Genomic DNA, 25,237 nt, shown 5'->3' on the forward strand with positions numbered 1-25,237 from the left:
AGTTACATTAATCACTCTAAATTAAGGATATAGGAATACTTATTTCTTTGTTAACCGCTCAACACATAACAGCCTCATGTATAAATATTTTATTCAGCTTTGTTCAATTGTATTCTTCATACTATAAAATAATTCCAAGGAATTCTAAGCAAATCTTGTCTGCTAAATAATATAAAAATAATGCCAAGGAATTCTAAGCAAATCTTGTCTGCTAAATAAACTGGTGTAGCCGACAGCCATTTGGCATAGCCACCCCAGGACCTAACATAAGGACAACAGAGTATGTAATTCTATTCTGAAATAGGCTACATTTTCTTTATATCATTTTTGTTTAGACCTGTCTAAAATAAATAATGGGTTTATTGTGAATGTGTAGGCTATATTACATGGATTTATTAGACTTTTTAAAATGTAGATTCTCCAAAGGTCTGCATCAGTGGCTTGTGTGGAAGCCAGGAGATGCTAAATGTGTTTATGTTAATTAATGGTCAATTACCGTGAGACCGACAGTTATTTGCTTGACAATCACTGGCTGACAAAATTTTGTGACCGCCACTGTCACAAGGGTCGTATTGAGTGGACCAAAACGCAGCGGGTAAAGTGCTCATCTTCTTAATTTTATTAAAGAAAACACTTAATCAAAATAAACAAACGACAAAAACAGTCTAGTAAGGTGCACAGACTATACTAGAAACAACCACCCACAAAAACCAGTGAAAACAAACAACTAAATATGGCCTCCAATTAGAGACAACAACAATCAGCTGTCTCTAATTGGAGGTCATTGACAAAACTCACATAGAAAAGCTAGATTTTAACATAGAAATAAGAAAACTAGAACCTAAACCCACAATACCCAAACACACAAAACAAACACCCCCCTGCCACGCCCTGACCAACTATAATGACAATTAACCCCTTTTACTGGTCAGGACGTGACAGCCACAGATACAGGAAAAAGAAGATATATTTTTTTACATTTATTCAAAATTACAAGTGTTGATGTCTCCACATGTTTCTGGTTTTGAGGCGTGGGCATCTGATGACTGCAGTTCATCTGTCTAATCCCCTGCAAGGATAAAAAATAATCAATAATATTACAACGCTGTATTCATTTCACTAAATATATACATACAGTGCATTCGGTATACAAATTATTCAAACCCCGTGACTTTTGCCACATATAGTTACGTTACAGCCCTATTCTAAAATTGATTTAATTGTTTTTTCCCTTGTCAATCTACACACAATACCCCATAATGACAAAGCAAAAACAGGGTTGTAGAAATATTTACATAAGTATTCAGACCCTTTACTCAGTATTTCGTTAATGCACCTTTGGCAGCGATTACAACCTTGAGTCTTCTTGGGTATGACGCTACAAGCTTGGCACACCTGTATTTGGGGAGTTTCTTCCATTCTTCTCTGCAAATCCTCTCAAGCTCGGTCAGGTTGGATGGGGGGCTTCGCTGCACAGCTATTTTCAGATCTCTCCAGAGATAATCGATCGGGTCCGGTCTCTGGCTGGGCCACTCAAGGACATTCAGAGACTTGTCCCGAAGCCACTCCTGCGTTGTCTTGGCTGTGTGCTTAGGGTCGTGCCCTGTTGGAAGGTGAACCTTCGCCCCCAGTCGGAGGTCCTGAGCGCTCTGGAGCAGGTTAGCATTAAGGATCTCTGTACTTTGCTCCGTTCATCTTTCCCTTGATTCTGACTAGTCTCCCAGTCCCTGCCACTGAAAAACATCCCCACAGCATGATGCTGCCACCACCATGCTCCACCGTAGGGATGGTGCCAGGTTTCTTCCAGACATGGGGCTTGAGATTCAGGCTAAAGAGTTCAATCTTGGTTGCATCAGACCAGAGAATCGTGTATCTCATGGTCTGAGAGTCATTTAGGTGCCTTTTGGAAAACTCCAAGAGGGCTGTTATGTTTCCTTTTACTAAGGAGTGGCTTCCATCTGCCACTCTACCATAAAGGCCTGATTGGGGGAGTGCCGCAGAGATGGTTGTCCTTCTGGAAGGTTCTCCCATCTCCACAAAGGAACTCTGGAGCTCTGCCAGAGTGACCATCGGGGTCTTGGTCTCCTCCCTGACCAAGGCCCTTCTCCCCCGATTGCTCAGTTTGGCCGGGCGGCAAGCTCTAGGAAGAGTCTTGGTGGTTCCAAACTTCTTCCATTTAAGATTGATGCAGGGCCCTGTGTTCTTGGGAACCTTCAATGCTGCAGAATTTTTGGGGTATCCTTCCCCAGATCTGTTCCTTGACAGAATCCTCTCTCGGAGTGCTACGGACAATTCCTTCGACCTCGTGGCTTGGTTTTTGCTTTAACATGCGCTGCACCGGAGCTCAATTTCAAGGCGCATAAAAGGTCTGAATACTTATTTAAATGAGGTATTTCTGTTTTGAATTTTTAATAAATTTGCAAAAAAAATCTATAAGCCTGTTTTCGCTTTGTCTTTATGGGGTATTGTGTGTAGATTATTGATGAAACATTTTTATTTAACAATTTTAGAATTAGGCTGTAACGTAACAAAATGTGGGAAAAAACAAGCGGTCTGAATACCTTCCAAATGCACTGTATATTCCTGTTTGATATGAATTTACATAATAATATTGGACATGTTATCCTTTATCACATGCCACTATTTGTTTTGTATCCAATGCATTTAGCTTACATTTAGATGAAGCAGCCTAATAGAGTTAGATTGCATCATATCACCTTTCAATATTAGTTATCAATGAATATAAAACCATGTTAATTTGAACATCGGAGTCATTTAATAATATGCACGGTTGTAAAAGTTGTATGAATTAATTCCAATGCAGGCCTACTTATTAGAAAAAAACAGCAGCTCAAATGCAATATTGGCTTCACATTGAAACACTACTGTCTATTAATCATTCTTAGAACAGTCAGTAAAATAGCTTATTTAGCTTATTATAATTTGTTTTTACCTGCATGATATCATGCATGCAAGCTTACCTGTCATGTTCACAACCATGGACCAGCAGACCAATCAATATGCGAGAGATGGACCCTATACCGTAACCTAATTATTCTGGTTTGTGTCAACTTCATTCATTAAAAGGTACTGAGGAGATCCATTCTGCTACTTGTTTAGTTATTATTCATGTCAGAAAAACACTTTTTGTTTCCAGGTGATAATATGGGGGCAGACGAAGAACCCTTTTGGAACCCTTTTTTCTAAAGTGGCTACAAATGTCTAGCGTTTGGTGGAATGTGAATGCGTTATCACGCAATGCTGCCTTCAAATCCTGTCCCAAATGCCAGTAACCTACAGAAAAAGTGCTACCTACTAATGTAGGTGCCTTTGGAGGCAGGTAGACAGCAAGCAGCTGTCTTTGGATTGGTTAAATAATAAAGATTGCCCAGAACTGGGCGTGAACTCATGATGCTTGGAGCGAAGCATGCTGCTCAGACCACAATGCTATGTCAGTTTACAATGGTTTATCAAGCCATGAGAATTGATGATACTTGATGGTATGAGATCTGTTGGTTCGCAGAGCCTTCCCCAAACCATAGCCCCCTAGGCACGGTACTACATTGTATAGCCTACAAACTGATTTGAAATATTCAATATTCATTCAAATCCTCCTGCTCCAGGATTATTTTCCTCCTGCGACAAAATGGGTCATATTAAGTGCCGACATCTGTAAGGACCTAATAATTCCCTGATGCCAGGGAAGTCAAAGAGATGACTTAATCACACAGCCAGGGTTGTGATGGGACTGCACTGTCACATTAGATATGGTGAGCCGTGTCTTCATAAAATAATGCTAAACTTCCTCTACAGATGTAGGATCTTAATTTGATCACTGTTGCAGGAGAAACATGTAGTGTATTTGAGGTTAAAAAAGGCTTGGGAAGTTTGTAATTTCTACTTATAAATGTTAGACTTGATTTTCCCTTACGAAAAATCTATCAACCCATACAAAATTGTCCATGAATTCTAATCAGAAAATTTTGAAAAATATGTACATCCAACTCATCACGTGCAGGACAGAAGCACGTATCAAACAAAAAAAGGAATATCCGCAACTCTGGTATGCGCATGGTGATTCAAAATAATATAAAATTTCATTAGATTTTAATTACAAACAAAAAAGATAAATCTTAGACTTCAAAGGCTTGCGAGTTGTAACGGGTTTTAAATGGATTTCCATCAGCATTTCAACCATAAAAATTATAGAATCTATTAGACCAGAACTGTCGCTTGCTTGCTTGAAGGTTGACAACACATGCCTTCCTCACTGTGTATCAAAATGTAATTATACCTCACTGAAGGCCAAACTTAATAGGATTCTGGAAGCGGAATCCGTTCGTTATCATTCAATTATACTTCAACACTCCATTACAACACTTTTCATTTCAGCCTGTTGTAACATTGGTGAATGCAATTACAATCTGTTGCAAGTCAAAGCACTTTATAACTGCTGTGACATGTTCTATCAAGAAAAACTGTCTCCACAGATCACTGGAGCTGGTTAAATTAGTTGAACTTACCATTCAATGCTAATTCCCTTCTTATTCATGTATTTACAACCAACTGAAACCTAATGCATGTAGTATAACCAAGAGAGACCAATCTATGTAGTATATTGCAAGTGAGACTGTCCACAACTGTAGATGTTTCTACAGTCCATGTCCATGATAACTTGCCAGTAAACATAAACCTGTCTCAGTTTACACAGTATGTGCAAATCAATATTAATGTGAAAATGCATAGCCTATTGCTCTCTGAAAGGATTGACACCAGTCCTGAAATATCTGCCATATAAACTTTAATCGTGCTTCCAAATAACTGCTCTGAACCATCCAGTATATTCCAGAATGGAAGACACACTGACTTACAGTCCAAATTGAAATTGCAGAAGATAAGGCTGAGGAAATTGACTTTTAATGCAGGATGATGTGGAGCTGACTGAACGGTCTATAGCTACTAGGCTTGACTGCAGTGTGACACCAGATGATGATGAGGAAGAGGCCACAGTTTGCTCCTGCCAAAACAGAGTAAGTACACAATAGTCAAACCCTAACTCCAAGACGTCCTACCCCATGATACAGAATAGCAAAGATATTCTGAGGCTTGAGGTACAAAATTAAGTCTTGTTATAACAGAAAATAACAGAGCATGCACTCATATGCAGAGCTCGTCTCCTGTGATTGGCACAGTCAATCACAGGAGATAGCAAAAACCTCATCTTCCACACCCGTTCTGCACCTCACACTGCTCAATTCAGCTGTGGCGTTCATTGCCTTTCTTAACTGCTTCATTTTGGAGCATCTATTTTCCCACGGTTAGCATTAACACCTCCACATGGCTCTACAGCTGTGTGTTCTGACTGAGAGGCTTGGAAACAGCACAGATCACCTCAAAGTTGTCAGACTCTGTGGTTTTAACATTGCCATAGTGTATGGTGGTTATATACTGGTGTTGGCTAAGGAGCCATGCATGCCAATGTGTCATAGTCATTCAATTACATAGATTTGATGCTTCTCGCCATTGGAATACCGGGTATAACTTACTTCCTATGTAATGAATTCAATGGTGTGAATCAAAAGACACAACCTATAGATAATCCGTAGTATATCATTCAGAGTGATTATGCACTGTCAAAAGCATTTAGTTACGGAAGGGATAATCAACAAGAGGCTATGCATTCTATGGAAAATAATGAATGACGTGGAAGGTGTTTTCCACGACACACTAGCAAAAGCAGCTCAAACATAGAACATGTAAGAATGAACTATAGCCATTGAATTATACCGTGCAAATATACAGTGCTCTATTTAAGTGATAATGCCCTCGAAGCGGGTGTTTGGAGGATACATTGGCATGGGTGTTGTTAGACCCGAGACGAAGTCGAGGGCCGGCAAACCATGCCAATATATCCTCCAAACACCGGCTTCGAGGGCATTATCACTTTTATCCAGCGGATTACTTACATTATCAAATAATGATTGACATATTTTCATTAAAACGTTATTTTGATGAATTTATTCATAGTATGTCATCTTTCCACAAGTTATAGTCCCAACACAAATCTAGAGTTGCTACCCAAGCTGGCTGGTCGTTCGTTCCATCGGTTTGGTTGCTAGAGACGCGACCCAGTCGTTCAGTCTTTGTGTTCTGTATCTATGAACGCGACCCAGTCGTTCGTTCTAAATGCTCCATTGCCATACTGGTTGGCAACGTTCTTATCCCTTGCTTGCGAGCTAGCCAACTACAGCTGACTTACAGTCAGGTCAAAAAGTGCAGCCAGAATAACAGCAAGGTTTATACAAATCTCCGCTGTTGAAAACTAAATGTTAGACTTAAAGAAATGTCAAATAATGTCTAGATGCTTTTTATAGTGGAGATCAAGTTTATAAATTGCTTGGCTGGGCTGATGAGACAGTGTATTGCACAGTTAGATGGAACAGAGTAAATAGGCATTTTAACATCATAGATGGTAACTTATAGAATAGACACCGGCTGGAATGCGCTTTTAAAGGCAAATAATGCACGCTCTAGAATGCCCTTCAAGCCAATAAGAAACGAGTATTCATGGTATAAAGTACTATACATCATCCTTACCCCACATGGGGCAAGAGTCAGATCAGGTGTTATTGGGTTAAGGAAGAACATAGAAATCAGATATGTTGGTGATGTTCAACTTCATCCTCTGTACATCTGTGTCAAGAGTTCATTCAGTTCATCCAGAGTTTGTTTGCAACAAGTTGATCCACAAACAAATGTATCACCCTATACTCCAAGACAGATTTGAAACATGATCTACTTTAAACATAGAATAAAAAAAATCTAAATCCAAAAAGCCCTCACATTCTCTCTAAAAGACTTATTCTATTCACCCACAAGTCTCTAGATAATGTTATTTTCCTCAGTGCATACTTGACGGAATGCTTAGCTCTCGGCGGCAGGTATCCTAGCAGTTTAAAGCTTTGAGCCAGTAAACAAAAGGAATCCCCGAGCAAGTTGGAAAAATCTGCCGTTCTGCCCTTGAGCAAGGCAGTTAACCCCCAACAACAACTCCTCTCTGGGCGCCGATGAACATTCCAGTTGAATGCATTCAATTGTGCAACTGACTAGATTATCCCCTTTTCCTTTCCTCACAATTTGTTCTATGCATTAGTAGAAACCAAAGCGTCACTGAGAAAAATGTGATTATTTTACACTGAACATGTTTATTCAAAGGCCAATCAGAAATTAAATGATCCAGCAGCACATGCCCATCAAGAGCGTCTGAAATAATGTCTGTCCCTTGCGGTCCTGTTGCTCTTACAGAAACATGGCAGTCAGCAATAAGAGTCCCCGATAGACAGACAATGTCCCAGGCAGCATCACAGTATGTATACTAACAAGGCCATGCTTACCTTTCTGGAGGAGCTGGTGGTGTCTATCTTCAGCTGGCCAGTGGCTATGAGAACAGACATGGTGACTGTGGAGCGTTGGGTCTTTCACTCTCACGCAGTCTCACGATGTCTGGCTTCAAAGTCCCAGACGCACCTTCTCCTCTGAAGTTAGGGTGAAGGCAGGGATGTTGGGGATGCGCTTCAGGAGGGGAGAGTGTGGCCTGGGGGTCCAGCAGCCCCTTCTAGAATGACTCTCCCCTCACGGAGAGAATGAATCACACACTCTCACACAAGCACACACCAGTGTCGCTCCTACAAGGAGGGGTGGAATTCCTCTGCACAGACTCTCGGTCACTCCAATCTGTCCCCCTATAAGCCACCCCCTTACTCTAAGGACTTTCCCAGAAGAGTGGGGGAGAGGTTCAATGGAATGAGGAAACTAACACACACATGCTCACAAACACAAGTTGATATGCAATAATGCCGATTACCCATCAGTCGGGCTAGTGCATGCCATGTATTTGTTTGAATGTATGTGTTGTGGCTTTAGCAATGTGAGAATGTGTGAGCCCTGCGTGGACATGCAGGCATGCACATACTGCACATGCACCCAGTTGAGTGAGTGTGTACGTTACCAAGAAATTGATTAATTCAGTCAGGTCCCCGGTTAGGTTGTATTTAAGCACAAGTAATATTTATTCTTCACCCCTCCCCTCCTCCAATCCACCCAACCTAAAAGGACAGAAGCCTGGCATGATACAACGTTGTTGGTTTATTTACATAGTAGTTTGTGTATTTGATTCCATCCTGGGGCTGAGACTGAATAACCAATTTACCCTCCAAACCCAAAGACAATCTGCATGCTGCGCTATAGGAGTTACGCAGGGAGGAGATACGGAGGGTGAATGAAATGGGAATGGCTTTTGGGAGATTAGGATTCATTAAAATACGTCTTCAATGAAAGAGAAAGCCAAACAGTGCTGCTGCCTGCTTCCCAAACTAATCTAATTTACTCAGTAGAATGTGACCAAGAGAGAGAGAAGAAACAATACTTAGCACAGAGAGCATGTATAGCATGGCATGAATAACTAATTCATTAAAAAGTGTGTGTATGTTTATGCCCAAGACCACTTAATCGTAGTCATATATCCACACTAAATATCTTCCATGCAGTCAGAACTTGACAATTACTGTTATTGATATTTGCTGCGCTGTGCTTGCATATCAGATCAGACATTGCTGGGTTGTGAACATTCAGGGCACGTGAAAATCAAATGTCTACAATGGATACTGCGTTGTCATCGGAGCTAGCTTTCCAGTTACACCTGTGTCTTTCAGCTTACGTTTTATGGAGCTTGGGTCCTAATCCAAATACACAACATTCATTCAAACCATCATAAAAAAATTGCCTTGCCAAATAGTCAATGAAACGACAAATGAAAAGGAAGAGAAGCTCAAGTTCTTATTTCATGGATGAGGGTTTTATTTTGTCCCAGGAGAGGCAGTAACTGGTTTGGGGTTTCACTGCCTCTCATAAATACTGATACATTAAATCAGCTAAAAAGTTATTTTCCACTGCATTTTGATGTGTTTAAATAGGCCGTTCTCCGCCAAAGGTTATCGCTCCTGTGCTGCCAATCAGGCCCAAACCGCCTGTCTTTCAGTTACATACTGACAAGCTCATTTTTTAACACGCTCCTGGGGAATGCAATTATTGATAAAACAGTGAGGTGGTCAAAGGCTGATAATGAGAGGCAATTCTCACAGAACTCAAGACAAGGATAGAAGAATCAGAACACAGAGCATGTAATGGTGGAATCTCTCACACTAGTGCTAAACAATGCTATTACAGCAACATTTTATTCTAAAGAGAAAAAGATAAGGTATACTTTAACATAACAGGGATATAAGGTCATAATAGCCCCTGTTGTTCTTAGCAAGCTGATTTCCTACTCTGACATTTCTCCTGGGCCCTTTAAACTCACTCCTGATTGGTCATCTCCTAAATTCCTTTCTGTCAGATTTACAGCTGTGAAATACCTCTGATCACGAACACAGTACAGTAAGTCATTGTAATTGCAATTAGGGAAAAAGGTCACTGCTGTTATTGCAATGAAGCGGAGAGGCGTTATTCTCACACTGACAGATGGTAAATGTTTCTTTGAAATTTGTCATTTTGACACAAACACAATGCAATCTGCTATAATTTCCTCTCGCTTTTCCCACTTCCCACCTGTCATGTTTTTGTTGATCTTGCAAATCTCTCTGCGCCTCCACTCAACCCTTTAGAGCCTAAGCTAACACATGCAATTGTTTTAACATGGTCATGCCAAGGATCATTTAGCTATTTGATTTTGAATTTTAAAAGGTACCATTTTTTTATTTTTTATGAAATATTGAATTTGGCATTACTGCCATTAGCCCACAGAAATGCATTGAATAACAGATTCACTATATGGAACAACAGAAATTCAAAAGGAAGTTTGTTCTGAAGTGTGTGTCCTATATCTGAGATATAAGAAAAATCAGGAAACTATATTTTTTTGGGGTGGGGACATGTATTTAACCCCTTATTTTACACACTAAACTATCTCCATATATACTTCCATAAAAAAAAATTTAACTGGTACCGCTGACCTTCAGACAAGTCTTGTGAGGGTTGTGGGCATCCTAGAGCAAAAAAACGACATGTGCGTGTTAGTGAGAGACTCACCTTTCCAGATTAGTGTGTAGCCCAAACTGTTCGGAGGCTACAGACAGAAGAAGTTGGCAAAAGAGGCTGTACCAAATTCAGATGAGTCCCGTGACGCTTGTGGGGTCGTAGAGCAAAAACTGAGAATTAGGGTTTTCCCCCCGAAAAAAAAAAACTTGCTCAACCGAGAGTCATCCTGTTCTTTCGACCAATCGATTGGTCGAAATGTTTAAACATATTTTTACATATATAGACAGACACATAAATAAAATAATATACATACAGTATGCACTGAGTTGTCTGATGCTTTAAGCACACGGTTTGATTAAATAATTAAGACACACAAATGACTCAAGAAAGAGCAAGTGCCTGTGTAATTATATCAAGTGCCTGTGTGACTGGCGCACGTTGTCTCACTCTCCTCTCTACTGCAGTGAAAAGGCACCACAACACAGCAAGTGTTTATTACGCTGGCCGTGCTGAAGCTGCAACATCAATGCAGCCATTTAGTTACTCGTTTCTGACTGAAAAGTTCTGTTATCGAAATCCCTAATTTGTTTAGGAAAAACATTCCCTCAACTCTTGCTCTCTTTACGTGAAACATGTAAGCGACCAATAGAGCCTGACTTATTAGTCTAACATAATCACATCAATAAATTGTTATGAACAATCTCGAGAACAGTAACACGTGACAGAAAAATGGATTTGATGGACGTGAAAAAGAAACTCAAAACGGGGGAATGTTTACTGGTTGCTCAGGAGGGAAAGGAGAAGTCAGAACTGTGGAAGACATTTGACTTAGTTGTGGAAACTACTGGAGATCCAGAAAAAGGATGGTTATGGAGCAAGCGTTGCGTGAGTATCGTGTGCCAAACAGTTAGATTGCAATATTATACTTTTTTCCTGACTATTTGGAACAGACTAAATAAACAACACTAAATAAATAAGTGTACCAGAGAGTCTGTTCTTATGGAGAAAAAAAATGATATATAAATCCTTTATTACAGCAGACTAAAAACAGTTGCATGCATTCGTGAATTGCAGTTTATTTATTGTTTTGGCTAATTATTCAAAGCTCCCTTTGTTATTTAAAACTAAAATGCTGATTGCATTTGAAAGTATGAATGTCTTGTATGCTGTGAGATGGCATGAATGAATGAATGAATGAATGAATGAATGAATGATTGATTGATCGATCGATAGATACAGTAGCCTATATATTGAAATATAGGCCAAAGTAAGTTAGGGTATTAAGACTAAACAAGACGCGCTCTTGGGCCTACAACTCGATGGTGGTAATACAAGGCTATTATACAAAGCCTACTAATGATAATGACATTACATATTGTAATGAGGATCATAATAGTGATATCAATAGATCAAGAGCGCGCCATGTTTCTCATCAAGAGAAGATGATGGCGCCGACAGACACGGCAGCTCTCATTCCAGCTCCTAAGCAACTTTGCAGTATTTAGTGTGTTATTTCGTACATTATTAGCCCAGAACGTTTGTGTTATTACATACAGTCAGAAATAACTTTTGGATATCAGAGCGGCGGTGACTCACCAGCATTACGACTTTCCCGAATTGGATCCTTTGTTCGTACCCCCCAGGGCAATTTAACTTAACCCAGAGGCTGCCTTAAGACGCCGCCGGCAGAGAAGAGATATTCAGAGTGGACTTCTAGTCTGACTCAGGAGGCGGGTACAACTTCCACCGCTTCTGAGAATATTACTCGCTAATGTTCAGTCTCTGGACAATAAAGTAGATGATCTCAGGGCGAGAATATCCTTCCAGAGAGAAATCAGGGACTGTAACATACTTTGTTTCACAGAATCATGGCTCTCTTGGGATATACTGTCCACGTCCATACAGCCAGCTGGGTTCTCAGTTCATCACACAGACAGGAATAAAGAACTCTCCAGTAAGAAGAAAGGCAGGGGTGTATGTTTCATGATTAACTATTCATGGTGTGATAGTGGTAACATACAGAAACTCAAGTCCTTTTGTTCACCTGACCTAGAATACCTCAATCAAATGCCGACCGTATTACCTCCCGAGAGAATTCTCTTCGGTTATAGTCACTGCCGTGTGTATTCCCCCTCTAGCCAATACCACGACAGCCCTCAAGGAACTACACTGGACTTTATGCAAACTGGAAATCACATATCCTGAGGCCGCATTTATTGTAACTGGGGATTTTAACACAGCAAATTTGAGGAAAACACTACCGAAGTTCTATTAACACACTGACTGTAGTACTCACTTAGGAAAAACATTAGATCACTGCTACTTGACTTTTTGAGACGCCTACAAGGCCATCCCCCGCCCTCCCTTTGGCAAATCAGATCACGACTCCCTTTTGCTCCTCCCTTCCTAAAAGGCACAAACTCAAACAGGAAGTACCCATGTTAAGGTCTATTCAATGCTGGTCTGACCAATCAGAATCCATGCATCAACATTGTTTTGATCATGCGGACTGGGATATGTTCTGGGTGCCTCAAAGAATAACATTGACGTTTACATGGACACAGTGAGTGAGTTTATAAGGAAGTGTATAGGGGATGTTGTTCCCACAGTGTCTATTAAAACCTACCCAAACCAGAAACTGTGAATAGATGGCAGCATTCGCGCAAAACTGAAAGCGTGAACCACCGCATTTAACTATGGCAAGGTGACAGGGAACATGGTTGAATACAAACAGTGTAATTATTCCCTCCTTAAGGCAATCAAACAGGCAAAACATCAGTACACTGACAAAGTGTAGTCACAATTCAACGGCACAGACACGAGACGTATGTGGCAGGGTCTATAGACAATCATGGATTACAAAGGAAAAACCAGCCACGTCGCAGACACCAATGTCGTGCTCCCAGACAAGCTAAACACCTTTTTCACCTGGTTAGAGGATAACACAGTGCCACCGACTCAGCCCGCTCCCAAGGACTGTGGGCTTTCGTTCTCCGTGGCAGACATGAGTAAAATTGTCGAATTGTCGCCTTTCCCTATGATGCTATGTGCATAATAGCAAAGTTAACCAGCTTATTGGTATTGACAAAAATGTGGCAGAGGGAGCAGCAGCAGAGACAAGGAAACTGCCCTTGCCTTAACCTAACTGTCTAAGAAAATTGAGGAGAGTGGAATCCCTAACTTAATTAGGTCTATAACCCATAGCCTAACTGTTTAATGTGCCTGGCTTTATAAATCATCCATATACAGTACCAGTCAATAGTTTTAACACACCTGCTCATTCAAGGGTTTTTCATAATTTTCACTAGTTTGTACATTGTTGAATAATAGTGAAGACATCCAAAACTATGAAATAACACATATGGAATCATGTAGTGACCAAAAAAGTGTTAAACAAATCAAAATATATTTTAAGATTTTAGATTATTCAAAGTAGCCACCCCTAGATGACAGCTTTGCACACTCTTGGCATTCTCTCAACCAGCTTCATGAGGTAGTCATCTGGAATGCATTTCAATTAACAGGTTTGCCTTGTTAAAAGTTTAATTTGTGGAATCATTTGAGTTGTGACAAGGTAGGGGTGGTATACAGAAGATAGCCCTATTTGATAAACCGAAGCTGGTTATCTTCTGTATACCTCTTCTGTGAGTATAACAGAACTCATATGGCAGGCCAAAACCTGAGAAGATTCCATACAGGAAGTGCCCTCTCCGACCATTTCTTGTGCTTCTGTGGCATCTCTGTCGAAAATATAGCATCTCTGCTGTAACGTGACAATTTATAAGGCTCCCATAGGCTCTCTGAAGGCGCCAGAAAGTGGAATGAGATCTCTGCTGTCTCTGGGCTAGGTACAGGAGCGCTGTTTGTGAGTGGTCAGGCTGGTGGCTCAGAGACAGGAGATGCGCGGCCCCGAGAAGTGGCCATGTTTTTCTTTCAGCCTTTGAACGAAAACAACGTCAAAACATGCATGTATAACATAATGTCCTAGAAGTGTCATCTGATGAAGATCATCAAAGATTAGTGCTGCATTTAGCTGTGGTTTTGGTTTTTGTGACATATGCTAGCTTGAAAAATGGCTGTGTTATTATTTCTGGCTGGGTACTCTCCTAACATAATCTAATGTTTTGCTTTCGCTGTAAAGCCTTTTTGAAATCGGACAATGTGGTTGGATTAAGGAGAATCTTAACTTTCAAATGATGTAAAATAGTCATATCTTTGAGAAATTGAAGTTATAGATTTTTAAGGTTTTTGTATTTCACGCCATTCGATTCCACTGGCTGTTGACTAGGTGGGACGATTTCGTCCCACATACCCGAGAGAGGTTAACACTTTTTTGGTTACTACATGATTCCATATGTGTTATTTCATAGTTTTGGATGTCTTCACTATTATTCAACAATGTACAAACTAGTGAAAATTATGAAAAACCCTTGAATGAGCAGTTGTGTTCAAACTATTGACTGGTACTGTATATGGATGATTTATAAAGCCAGGCACATTAAACAGTTAGGCTATGGGTTATAGACCTAATTAAGTTAGGGATTCCACTCTCCTCAATTTTCTTAGACAGTTAGGTTAAGGCAAGGGCAGTTTCCTCGTCTCTGCTGCTGCTCCCTCTGCCATATTTTTCTCAATCCCAATATGCTGGTTAACTTTGCTATTATGCACAAAGCATCATAGGGAAAGGCGGCAATTCTACAGCGCACTAAAGATGTTTCAGAACCTCGGACAGCGACTGTATCCAATGTGGGAGAAAGCACATTCGTTATAAAATAAAATTAGATTTATTAGTGTTGCACCATTATTTTTACATAATATAAACATATACAATTTCTTAGAGTGATGGGCTGTACCATCCCCATGGCCTCTGCAATGGATTAGTCCACTGAGACAGGCGCAAATCAGATAGGTGTCTTGTGCACCATGAATAAAATAAATAAATTGCAACTGCTCGACTTAAGAAATCTCGGTCGACCAACAGTTTATCGACCAAACAATCGACCAGTCGACTAAATGGGGTCAGCCCTACGGAGAACGCGATCATGTTCGTAAGAGTCTCATCTTTGCACATCTGAGACGCAGGCCATGCAAAAAAAACAAATCTAAAAATAAAAAAGAGCTTAAACAGACAAATTTTGTATTATTATGTTAATTAGATGTCCACATGGCCATAGAAATTGTAGGAGAAGGTTTAAGAGGCTAAATTAGTGTTTGAATAATGGGAGACGATGCCCGGAGCATAGAACGATAAACACTTAGGGACAGTATTAACTCAAGAACCCTACCGCGTTGCTAATGCTACTGGATTCACCTCACACCTCTAATGAGGGATGGACAGAAAGAAGCAGTGAGAGGCTAGCTCTGCTCCTTACAGAAAAGCAGAAAAGCAGGTACAAAAATGTAAGTTAGGGGTATAACCCACTATCTCATTAAAAGGTGCATTCTAATAAGCTCTTATTTCAAACTGAGGTTAGGTGGTCATCTGCCCAGTTAATGGCTTTAATCAATGAATAAATAAAAAATGATCCTAAGATCCTTTCTGGTAAACACTAAACAAGGCATATAAACATGTACTGTATAGGAGCTGTAACAAAGGACACTTATTATCCCTTATTGCAGTTTTCCCTCCATTTTCCAGCATCTCATTAATGTTTTACATATTAATCACCGCTATAAAACAGGCACACTCTAGGACACCAGCTCGGGCCAAGGCTTGTGTGAAACATGAATATACTAATGAAGAAAACAGAGGAAAGAATGGAGAAAGAGGATATTCAGAGAGAAACTGTGTGTGTCTCTCAGACTAAACTCATTGCATCCCCCTCATGAGAAAGACCTGACCCTGTACTCGACCTTGAGTCAGACAATTGGCTTTGTACCCGACTATATTCCATCCCAGAGGCCAGCCACACATCCTTAACCTTCACCTGCATATTTCCCTGAGAATATGAAGGAATTATACCTCTGTATGCTCCTCAGTTAGGGCCAGTCTCATGAGAGCTGGGAAATGGCCACGCTTGCTAAGATATTGATAGTAACACAGGCTATTATTTATAGCAATAACCATACTGCAAATGTCAAGATCATGATTATAAAAATATTGACAACAACATTGTTTGTTACAAATCAAGCAGGATCACTATGACATGTTCTTTTAATGGCAACAGTGTGAATGTCATAAGACAAGAGGTTCCCTATGGGCCAGAGAAGAGGTGATTATGACCAGGATGTGGGAATGGGAACTGCATTAAGCACTTTAGGGTGGCCCCACTGGCCCAGACCACAAAACCTGGACAGCTTTCATAAATATGGTCCATGGCTAGAGAGGAAGCCATCCCTGTAGCGCCGCCAATCCTCAGTGCAGCACTTCTAAATGACAGACATTGAATGTTGTGGTCCTCTTTGGAATATTTTTAAGGAGACCACAATGCTCTCGTGTGAATTCATTATTTTGAACAATGCACTACTGGCTCCTGATATGAAAATGTGCAAATTGTGTGTGTGGGTGTGTGTGTATTGTACATGGTTTATATGGGCTATTACTTAGCTGTGGGTAAGCAGTAAGATGTTTTCAGTCTGGCTGTTCAAAGTCATTCAAGTTCAGTTGATGAATACAGAAACCTATTTCAAAGGCTTTTTACCAGCTAACTCTCAGAGGACCACATATTCTGTCTGCATACAAATGAATGTGAGTGAGTCTGTGGCTCCAAATTGCACTCATAAAAATCACAATGGAATCTCTCATTTACACCAAACAACAGTCAAAAAGCTGTGAGAAAGGTTAACTAAAACATTGGCATAAAAGGGCCTTGCGGGTGAAACTAACTGTATCATCTGTTTGGAAAGGGATGTGCCATAATTTGGTACATTTATTTATGACCTAGTCAATGTGCTTGAATTACTTACATTACATACTGTTTACGCACTTGAGCAATTACACAATTGTATATAATTTAACACAGATCTCTATAATCCTGAATATTACTGTAACGCCCTGGCCATAGAGAGGGGTTTTTTGTTCTTTATTTTGGTTAGGCCAGGGTGTTACATTGGGTGGGCGTTCTATGTTCCTTTTTCTTTGTTTTGGTATTTCTTTGTTTTGGGCCGTGTGTGTGTGTGGCTCCCAATCAGGCACAGCTGAAGCTCGTTGCTGCTGATTGGGAGTCACACATAAGGAGCATGTTTTTCCTTTGGGTTTTGTGGGTAATTGTTTCTGTTTGAGTATTTTCCTAACAGGACTGTTTGCTGTCGTTTTGTTCATTTTGTAGTGTTCTCTTGTTTATTTGAATTAAAATTCTAATGATGAGCACATCCTCTGCTGCACCTTGGTTCCCTCTTACAGACAGCCGTTACAGAATTACCCACCAAAAACGGACCAAGCAGCAGAGGAAGAAGAGGCACCAGGAGAAGGACTCATGGACTTTGGAGAAGATGGCGAGGATCGTTCAGGATTCCTGGAGATGGGAGGAATTACTGGACGAAGGTGAACCATGGGCTCAAGCTGGGGAGTATCGCCGCCCGCAGTGGGAGATCGAGGCGGCGAGAGCTGAGAGGCGCTGGTACGAGGCAAGGGAGCTCAACGGACACGGGAGGCAGCCCCACAATTTTTTTGTGGGAGGGCACACGGGGAGATTGGCGGAGTCAGGTGGTAGACCTAAGCCAACTCCCCGTGCTTACCGGAAGCAGCGTGGTACTGGTAAGACACCGTGTTATGCTGTGGAGCGCACGGTGTCCCCAGTGCGCGTTCAAAGCCCGGTGCGCTACATACCAGCCCCCCGCAAGTGCCATGCGAGTGCAGGCATCGAGCCAGGGCGGATGGTGCCAGCTCAGCGCGTCTGGTCTCCAGTGCGCCTCCTCGGTCCAGGTTATCCTGCGCCGGCTTTGCGCACTGTGTCTCCAGAGCGCTGGGAGGGTCCAGTTCGCCCAATGCCTGCTCTCCGCCTGTGCCGTGCCAAAGTGGGCATTCAGCCTGGAGTGTGGGTAAAGAGTGTCCGTACCAGAACTCCAGTGCTCCCCCACAGCCCGGTTTATCCTGTGCCTCCTCCTCGGACCAGGCCTCCAGTGGGTCTCCCCATCCTGGTCCATCCTGTGCCACCTCCCAGGACCAGGCCTCCAGTGGGTCTCCCCATCCTGGTCCATCCTGTGCCACCTCCCAGGACTAGGCCTCCAGTGGGTCTCACCTGTCCAGAGCAGTCAGAGCTGCCCGCCAGTCAACAGTCGTCAGAGCTTCCCGCCAGTCAACAGTCGTCAGAGCTTCCCGCCAGTCAACAGTCGTCAGAGCTTCCCGCCAGTCAACAGTCGTCAGAGCTGCCCGCCAGTCAACAGTCGCCAGAGAGGTCAGACTGCGCTGAACTGCCGGAGTGGCCAGACTGCGCTGAACTGCCGGAGTGGCCAGACTGCGCTGAACTGCCGGAGTGGCCAGACTGCGCTGAACTGCCGGAGTGGCCAGACTGCGCTGAACTGCCGGAGTGGCCAGACTGCGCTGAACTGCCGGAGTGGCCAGACTGCGCTGAACTGCCGGAGTGGCCAGACTGCGCTGAACTGCCGGAGTGGCCAGACTGCGCTGAACTGCCGGAGTGGCCAGACTGCCCTGAACTGCCAGAGTGGCCAGGGACGCCCGCCAGCCCGGTGAGTCCTGTGCCTACGCCTAGGCCTCTGTCATGTCTCCCCAGCCTGGTGAATCCTGGGTCAGTGCCGTCGGAGCAGCCAGGGTCGCCCGCCAGCCGGGCGTAACCATCGCCGCCCGCCAGCCGGGCGCAGCCAGGGTCGCCCGCCAGCCGGGCGCAACCATCGCCGCCCGCCAGCCGGGCGCAGCCAGGGTCGCCCGCCAGCCGGGCGCAACCATCGCCAGCCGGGCGCAACAAGGGTCGCCCGCCAGCCGGGCGCATCCATCGCCCACCAGACCTTCGGCGCGGCCAGGTGCGCCACCTAAGAGGGCGACGTCAAGGGTGGAGCAGAGGCCACGTCCCGCACCTGAGCCGCCGCCGTAAGAAGGCCCACCCGGACCCTCCCCTTCAGAGTCAGGTTTTGCGGCTGGAGTCCGCACCTTTGGGGGGGGGGGGGGTACTGTAACGCCCTGGCCATAGAGAGGGGTTTTTTGTTCTTTATTTTGGTTAGGCCAGGGTGTTACATTGGGTGGGCGTTCTATGTTCCTTTTTCTTTGTTTTGGTATTTCTTTGTTTTGGGCCGTGTGTGTGGCTCCCAATCAGGCACAGCTGAAGCTCGTTGCTGCTGATTGGGAGTCACACATAAGGAGCATGTTTTTCCTTTGGGTTTTGTGGGTAATTGTTTCTGTTTGAGTATTTTCCTAACAGGACTGTTTGCTGTCGTTTTGTTCATTTTGTAGTGTTCTCTTGTTTATTTGAATTAAAATTCTAATGATGAGCACATCCTCTGCTGCACCTTGGTTCCCTCTTACAGACAGCCGTTACAATTACACTGAGACTTATACAACGTTTTCTACCAGAATAATACAACAATAAAGTTTTAAAGCTCCTGCCTCGCTCCCTGCTACTTTCAGACAGCAGCACTCTGGCAATGCAAATCATCAAAGTTTAGACCCAGTCCAGAGCCAACTACTTTCCTCCAACGTGTCAGACAGAGCAAGCAACACCGGAGGAAGAGCTAAAACTACAGTATATATCTGACAGGGATCCACACTGAGGGAGGCTATGAAATATTCCCTGCTCCATTGGCAAAGGGGCAAATTAATTTCAGTTATTCTATCGAGGCAGCCTGTGCCTGAATAGACTTAAATGATGCCGTCTAACCTTTCCAGCAGATGTAAATTCCCTCAAAAAGCGACGTATCTGAGATTCATTTGATGAGGTAGGCCTGTTAAGAGAGGGGCCCATCAGGCATTAATATAACAAATGCTGACGATTCAGCAGGTCCTTTGTGTGAGAGTTACTGCCAGTTTGAGGCATGGGCCAATTGAAAGACAAAGTACAGAAGAAAACTCTGCAGTTTGTCTGACATAAAAACAAGGGGACCTGAGAGTGTGCTCTGGGAGTTAAGAAACACTTAAAGTGCCACAATTAACATGAGCATTGTGCTCCCTGAATAAAGGTCAGAGAAGAGCTACAGTTCCAACAGGTAACGCCAAGAGCCTTCCATTAACAATCGTAATGGAAGTTCAAAAATCCTGATGCAACTTCAGGTTTTGCAAGCATTTGTAAAATGTCAACAGTCAATGTCAAATGTCATACTGAAATACAAGGAGCAATTTTCCATGAACAATTTGCTTGGGTCATAAAGTAAGTACACACACTAAATGACTCATCAATGGATCCATCCAACTTTAATAGGTGATTGGCTGAGGAAGAAGGGTAGGGAAATTAGTAAAATTAATAAAATAGCAGTACTGACAAATGACCTTGCTTTTTTGTACCAGTCTCATAGGACAGAGACCGATTTACTTCAGATAGGTCATCTTCACTTTACAATCCATATGATTTATATACCTGTGTTGTAATCTCAGTCACTGTCATGGCTGCAATGACTCACATCAAAGAGGGGGAGAGAGAGAGAGGTGGGGGGAGACAGAGAGGAAGAACGCGAGAGAGGACCAACCAACAGAAGCTTGTCTTTATGTCACTAGATACAAGGCCATCCAATGACCTTTTTTCACCTCTACAAATCAATGCATAAACTCCATTTTACTTTGACTGTCATTAGTAAAGCTGTATCCTTTCATTATACATCCCAGGCAATTTTCATTACATGGTAAAAGTGAGCTCTCACAGCTGGCTTATAACAGCAGGGACTTAATGAACCTTATTGAAGAGAAATCAGCATTAACTCCGAAATTAGAGACTATTCTCAGAGGAGACAGACTGTCTTGGATACCCACAACCACACTTAATAATTTATTTTCTATCTAAATTAGTCTTGAGATTATGCTAGAATTCTTTATCCTAACTTATCTGTGACTATGTAGAACAATACACTGGGTGTCTTTATAAAGTTAAGAAAGAGTTACGTTTCTCTAAACTAAAAAATTTGCTACTCTGTGTATCATGTTCGCCATCCTACAGAAAAACAAGTTACTAAATAGATGTAATCTACCGGTGCCTCTCAATGAACAGATTATACAACGTGAGAAAGTAGGCTAAAGGCTGAAAATGAAAAAGATAACAATAAGCATGTAGTGAAAACACCTGCCAACAACCAGAAAGGGTTAGTGACAGTTAAGAGGTCAGTACCATATCCCTCCAGCAGAGGGCAATCTCACTAGCATTATTGGAACCTATACCATGCCATTGGTGCTATACCATTTGAATGATAATTGTCATCAATGAGTCACTTTGACTCATTACGTTGGTTGTGATATTGATGCATTAGTGAATTAATTGAACTCATGAATGAAGACACCACAGAACAGAAAGAATACTAGCATTATTGCCAGTGCATCACCATTAGTGGTTGATCAATCACAACACAAATGTGCCAAACCAAGGTAATGACCAACGTAAAGATAGCAGTGGAAGTAATCCTACTTTTCACAGTAATACTTCTTCCATTAGTTGAACTGACAAGGCTGCATGCATAGTGATCTTCCTAACCTGGCTGCATGCATGTACTGTATGTTTCTGTCATAAAACTGTCAAAACATAATCTGAAGACATTTGTTGGGAGGTAATTTTTATTTTTATAAATTTTTGATTTATTTCACCTTTATTTAACCAGGTAGGCCAGTTGAGAACAAGTTCTCATTTACAACTGCGACCTGGCCAAGATAAAGCAAAGCAGTGCGACACAAACAACAACACAGACTTACACATGGAATAAACAAACATACAGTCAATAACACAATAGAAGAAAAAAGAATCTATATACAGTGTGTGCAAATGAGGTAAGATTAGGGAGGTAAGGCAATAAATAGGCCGTAGTCGCGAAGTAATTACAATTTAGCAAATAAACACTGGAGTGATAGCTGTGCAGAAGATGACTGTGCAAGCAGAGATACTGGGGTACAAAGGAGCAAAAAAACAATAATAATAACAATATGGGGATGAGGTAGTTGGATGGGCTATTTACAGATGGGCTATGTACAGGTGCAGTGATCTGTGAGCTGCTATGACACCTGATGCTTAAAGTTAGTGAGGGAGAAATGAGTCTCCAGCTTCAGTGATTTTTGCAATTCGTTCCAGTCATTGGCAGCAGAGAACTGGAAGGAAAGGCGGCCAAAGGAGGAATAGGCTTCGGGGGTGACCAGTGAAATATACCTGCTGGAGCGCGTGCTACGGGTGGGTGCTGCTTTGGTGACCAGTGAGCTGAGATAAGACGGGGCTTTACCTAGCAAAGACTTATAGATGACCTGGAGCCAGTGGGTTTGGCAACGAATATGAAGCGAGGGCCAGCAAACGAGAGCATACAGGTCACAGTGGTGGGTAGTATATGGGGCTTTGGTGACAAAACGGATGGCACGGTGATAGAATACATCCAATTTGCTGAGTAGAGTGTTGGAGGCTATTTTGTAAATGACATCGCCAAAGTCAAGTATCGGTAGCATAGTCAGTTTTACGAGGGTATGTTTGGCAGCATGAGTGAAGGATGCTTTGTTGCGAAATAGGAAGCCAATTCTAGATTTATTTTTGGATTGAAGATGCTTAATGTGAGTCTGGAAGGTGTGACGACCCTCCCACTCTGTCTGCCGTATTCTCTCTTGTTCTTGTTTCTTTATTAGGAGGCCGGTGGGCGGAGTTGGAAGGGTCGTCAGATGAAGGGGAAACACCTGGGCTCAGGTGTTTCCCAGGATAAATGGACCTCTTCCCCATTCATTGAGGAGACTCTCTCCACGCAGACACCTTGTTGATATTGGTTGGGGAGTTTTGTGGTTCTTTTGGTTATTTGCTTTGGCACCTTTCAACACTCTGCAATATTACATTCAAGTATGCAACACACTCACTTACATTACTGATTACTGATTACACATGCCATTGTTAACTTCTTAGTTGCTTTATTTAATAAATATATATTTATTAAATAAAGCAACTAAGAAGTTAACAATGGCATGTGTAATCAGTAATCAGTAATGTAAGTGAGTGTGTTGCATACTTGAATGTAATATTGCAGAGTGTTGAAAGGTGCCAAAGCAAATAACCAAAAGAACCACAAAACTCCCCAACCAATATCAACAAGGTGTCTGCGTGGAGAGAGTCTCCTCAATGAATGGGGAAGAGGTCCATTTATCCTGGGAAACACCTGAGCCCAGGTGTTTCCCCTTCATCTGACGACCCTTCCAACTCCGCCCACCGGCCTCCTAATAAAGAAACAAGAACAAGAGAGAATACGGCAGACAGAGTGGGAGGGTCGTCACAAAGGAGAGTTTACAGTCTAACCAGACACCTAGGTATTTGTAATTGTCCGCATATTCTAAAATTCAGAACCGTCCAAAGTAGTGATGCTTGACGGGCGGGCAGGTGTGGGCAGCGATCGGTTGAAAAGCATGCATTTAGTTTTACTTGCATTTAAGAGCAGTTGGAGGCCACGGAAGGAGAGTTGTATGGCATTGAAGCTCGTCCGGAGGTTAGTTAACACAGTGTCCAAAGAAGGGCCAGAAGTATACAGAATGGTGTCGTCTGTGTAGAGGTGGATCAGAGAATCCCCAGCAGCAAGAGCGACATCATTGATGTATACAGAGAAAAGAGTCGGCCCAAGAATTGAACCCTGTGGCATCCCCGTAGAGCCTGCCAGAGGTCCGGAAAACAGGCCCTCCGATTTGACACACTGAACTCTGTCTGAGAAGTAGTTGGTGAACCAGGCGAGGCAGTCATTTGTGAAACCAAGGCTGTTGAGTCGGCCAATAAGAATGTGGTGATTGACAGAGTTGAATGCCTTGGCCAGGTCGATGAATACAGCTGCACAGTATTGTCTTTTATCGATAGCGGTTATGATATCGTTTAGGACCTTGAGCGTGGCTGAGGTGCACCCATGACCAGCTCGGAAACCAGATTGCGTAGCGGAGAAGGTACGGTGGGATTCGAAATGGTCAGTGATCTGTTTGTTAACTTGGCTTTAAAGACCTTAGAAAAGGCAGGGTAGGAAAGATATAGGTCTGTAACAGTTTGGGTCTAGAGTGTCTCCCCCTTTGAAGAGGGGGATGACCACGGCAGCTTTCCAATCTTTGGGGATCTCAGACAATACGAAAGAGAGGTTGAACAGGCTAGTAACAGGGGTTGCAACAATTGTGGCAGATAATTTTAGAAAGAGAGGGTCCAGATTGTTATGCCCTCTAGAGGTAGTCAAATTAAATGTTATTGGTCACATACACATGGTTAGCAGATGTTAATGTGAGTGTAGCGAAATGCTTATGCTTATAGTACTGGCAGTGCAGTAATATCTAACAATTCCCCAACAACTACCTAATACACACAAATCTAAAGGAGTGAATGAGAATATGTACATATAAATATATGGATGAGCGATGGCCGAGCGGCATAGATGGTATAAAATACAGTATATACACATATGATATGAGTAATGTAAGATATGCAAACATTTTTAAAGTGGCATTATTTAAAGTGACTAGTGATCCATTTATTAAAGTGGCCAGTGACTTTGGTCTCAGTGTAGGCAGCAGTCTCTCTGAGTTAGTGATTGCTGTTTAGCAGAAAGATGGCATTGAGACAGAAGCTGTTTTTCAGTCTCTCGGTCCCAGCTTTGATGCATCTGTACTGACCTCGCCTTCTGGGTAGTAGCGGTGTGAACAGGCCTCTGGAGAGCCTTGCTGCTGATGGCGGTGCAGTTGCCGTTCCAGGCGGTGATACAGCCCGACAGGATGCTCTCGATTGTGCATCTGTAAAAATTTGTCAGGGTTTTGAGTGACAAGCCAAATTTCTTCAGTCTCCTGAGGTTGAAGAGGCGTTGTTGCGCCTTCTTCACCACACTGTCTGTGTGGGTGGACCATTTCAGTTTGTCTGTGATGTGTACGCCGAAGAACTTAAAACTTTCCACCTACTCCACTCCTGTCCCGTCGATGTGGATAGGGGGGTGCTTCCTCTACTGTTTCCTGAAGTCTACGATAATCTTTGTTTTGTTGACGTTGAGAGGTTGTTTTCCTGACACCACACGCCGAGTGTCCTCACCTCCTCCCTGTAGGCGGTCTCATCATTGTTGGTAATCAAGCCCACTACTGTTGTGTCGTCTGCAAACTTGATGATTGAGTTGGAGGAGTGCATGGCCACGCAGTCGTGGGTGA

At 42.6% G+C, this 25,237-nt stretch overlaps 1 long non-coding RNA gene across 1 annotated transcript in view; it reads right to left on the minus strand.

Annotated features, from left to right (window-relative positions):
* Window positions 1-933: 933 nt before the first annotated feature.
* Window positions 934-25,237, minus strand: part of LOC115157102 (uncharacterized) — a 31,717-nt gene continuing 7,413 nt past the window's right edge. The window contains exon 3 of the long non-coding RNA XR_003868387.1: window positions 934-1,069. This is a non-coding gene — a long non-coding RNA (uncharacterized LOC115157102). The remainder of the gene's footprint in view (window positions 1,070-25,237) is intronic.

Source organism: Salmo trutta, chromosome 21, assembly GCF_901001165.1.
Source record: "Salmo trutta chromosome 21, fSalTru1.1, whole genome shotgun sequence".
Classification (NCBI taxonomy): Eukaryota; Metazoa; Chordata; class Actinopteri; order Salmoniformes; family Salmonidae; genus Salmo; species Salmo trutta.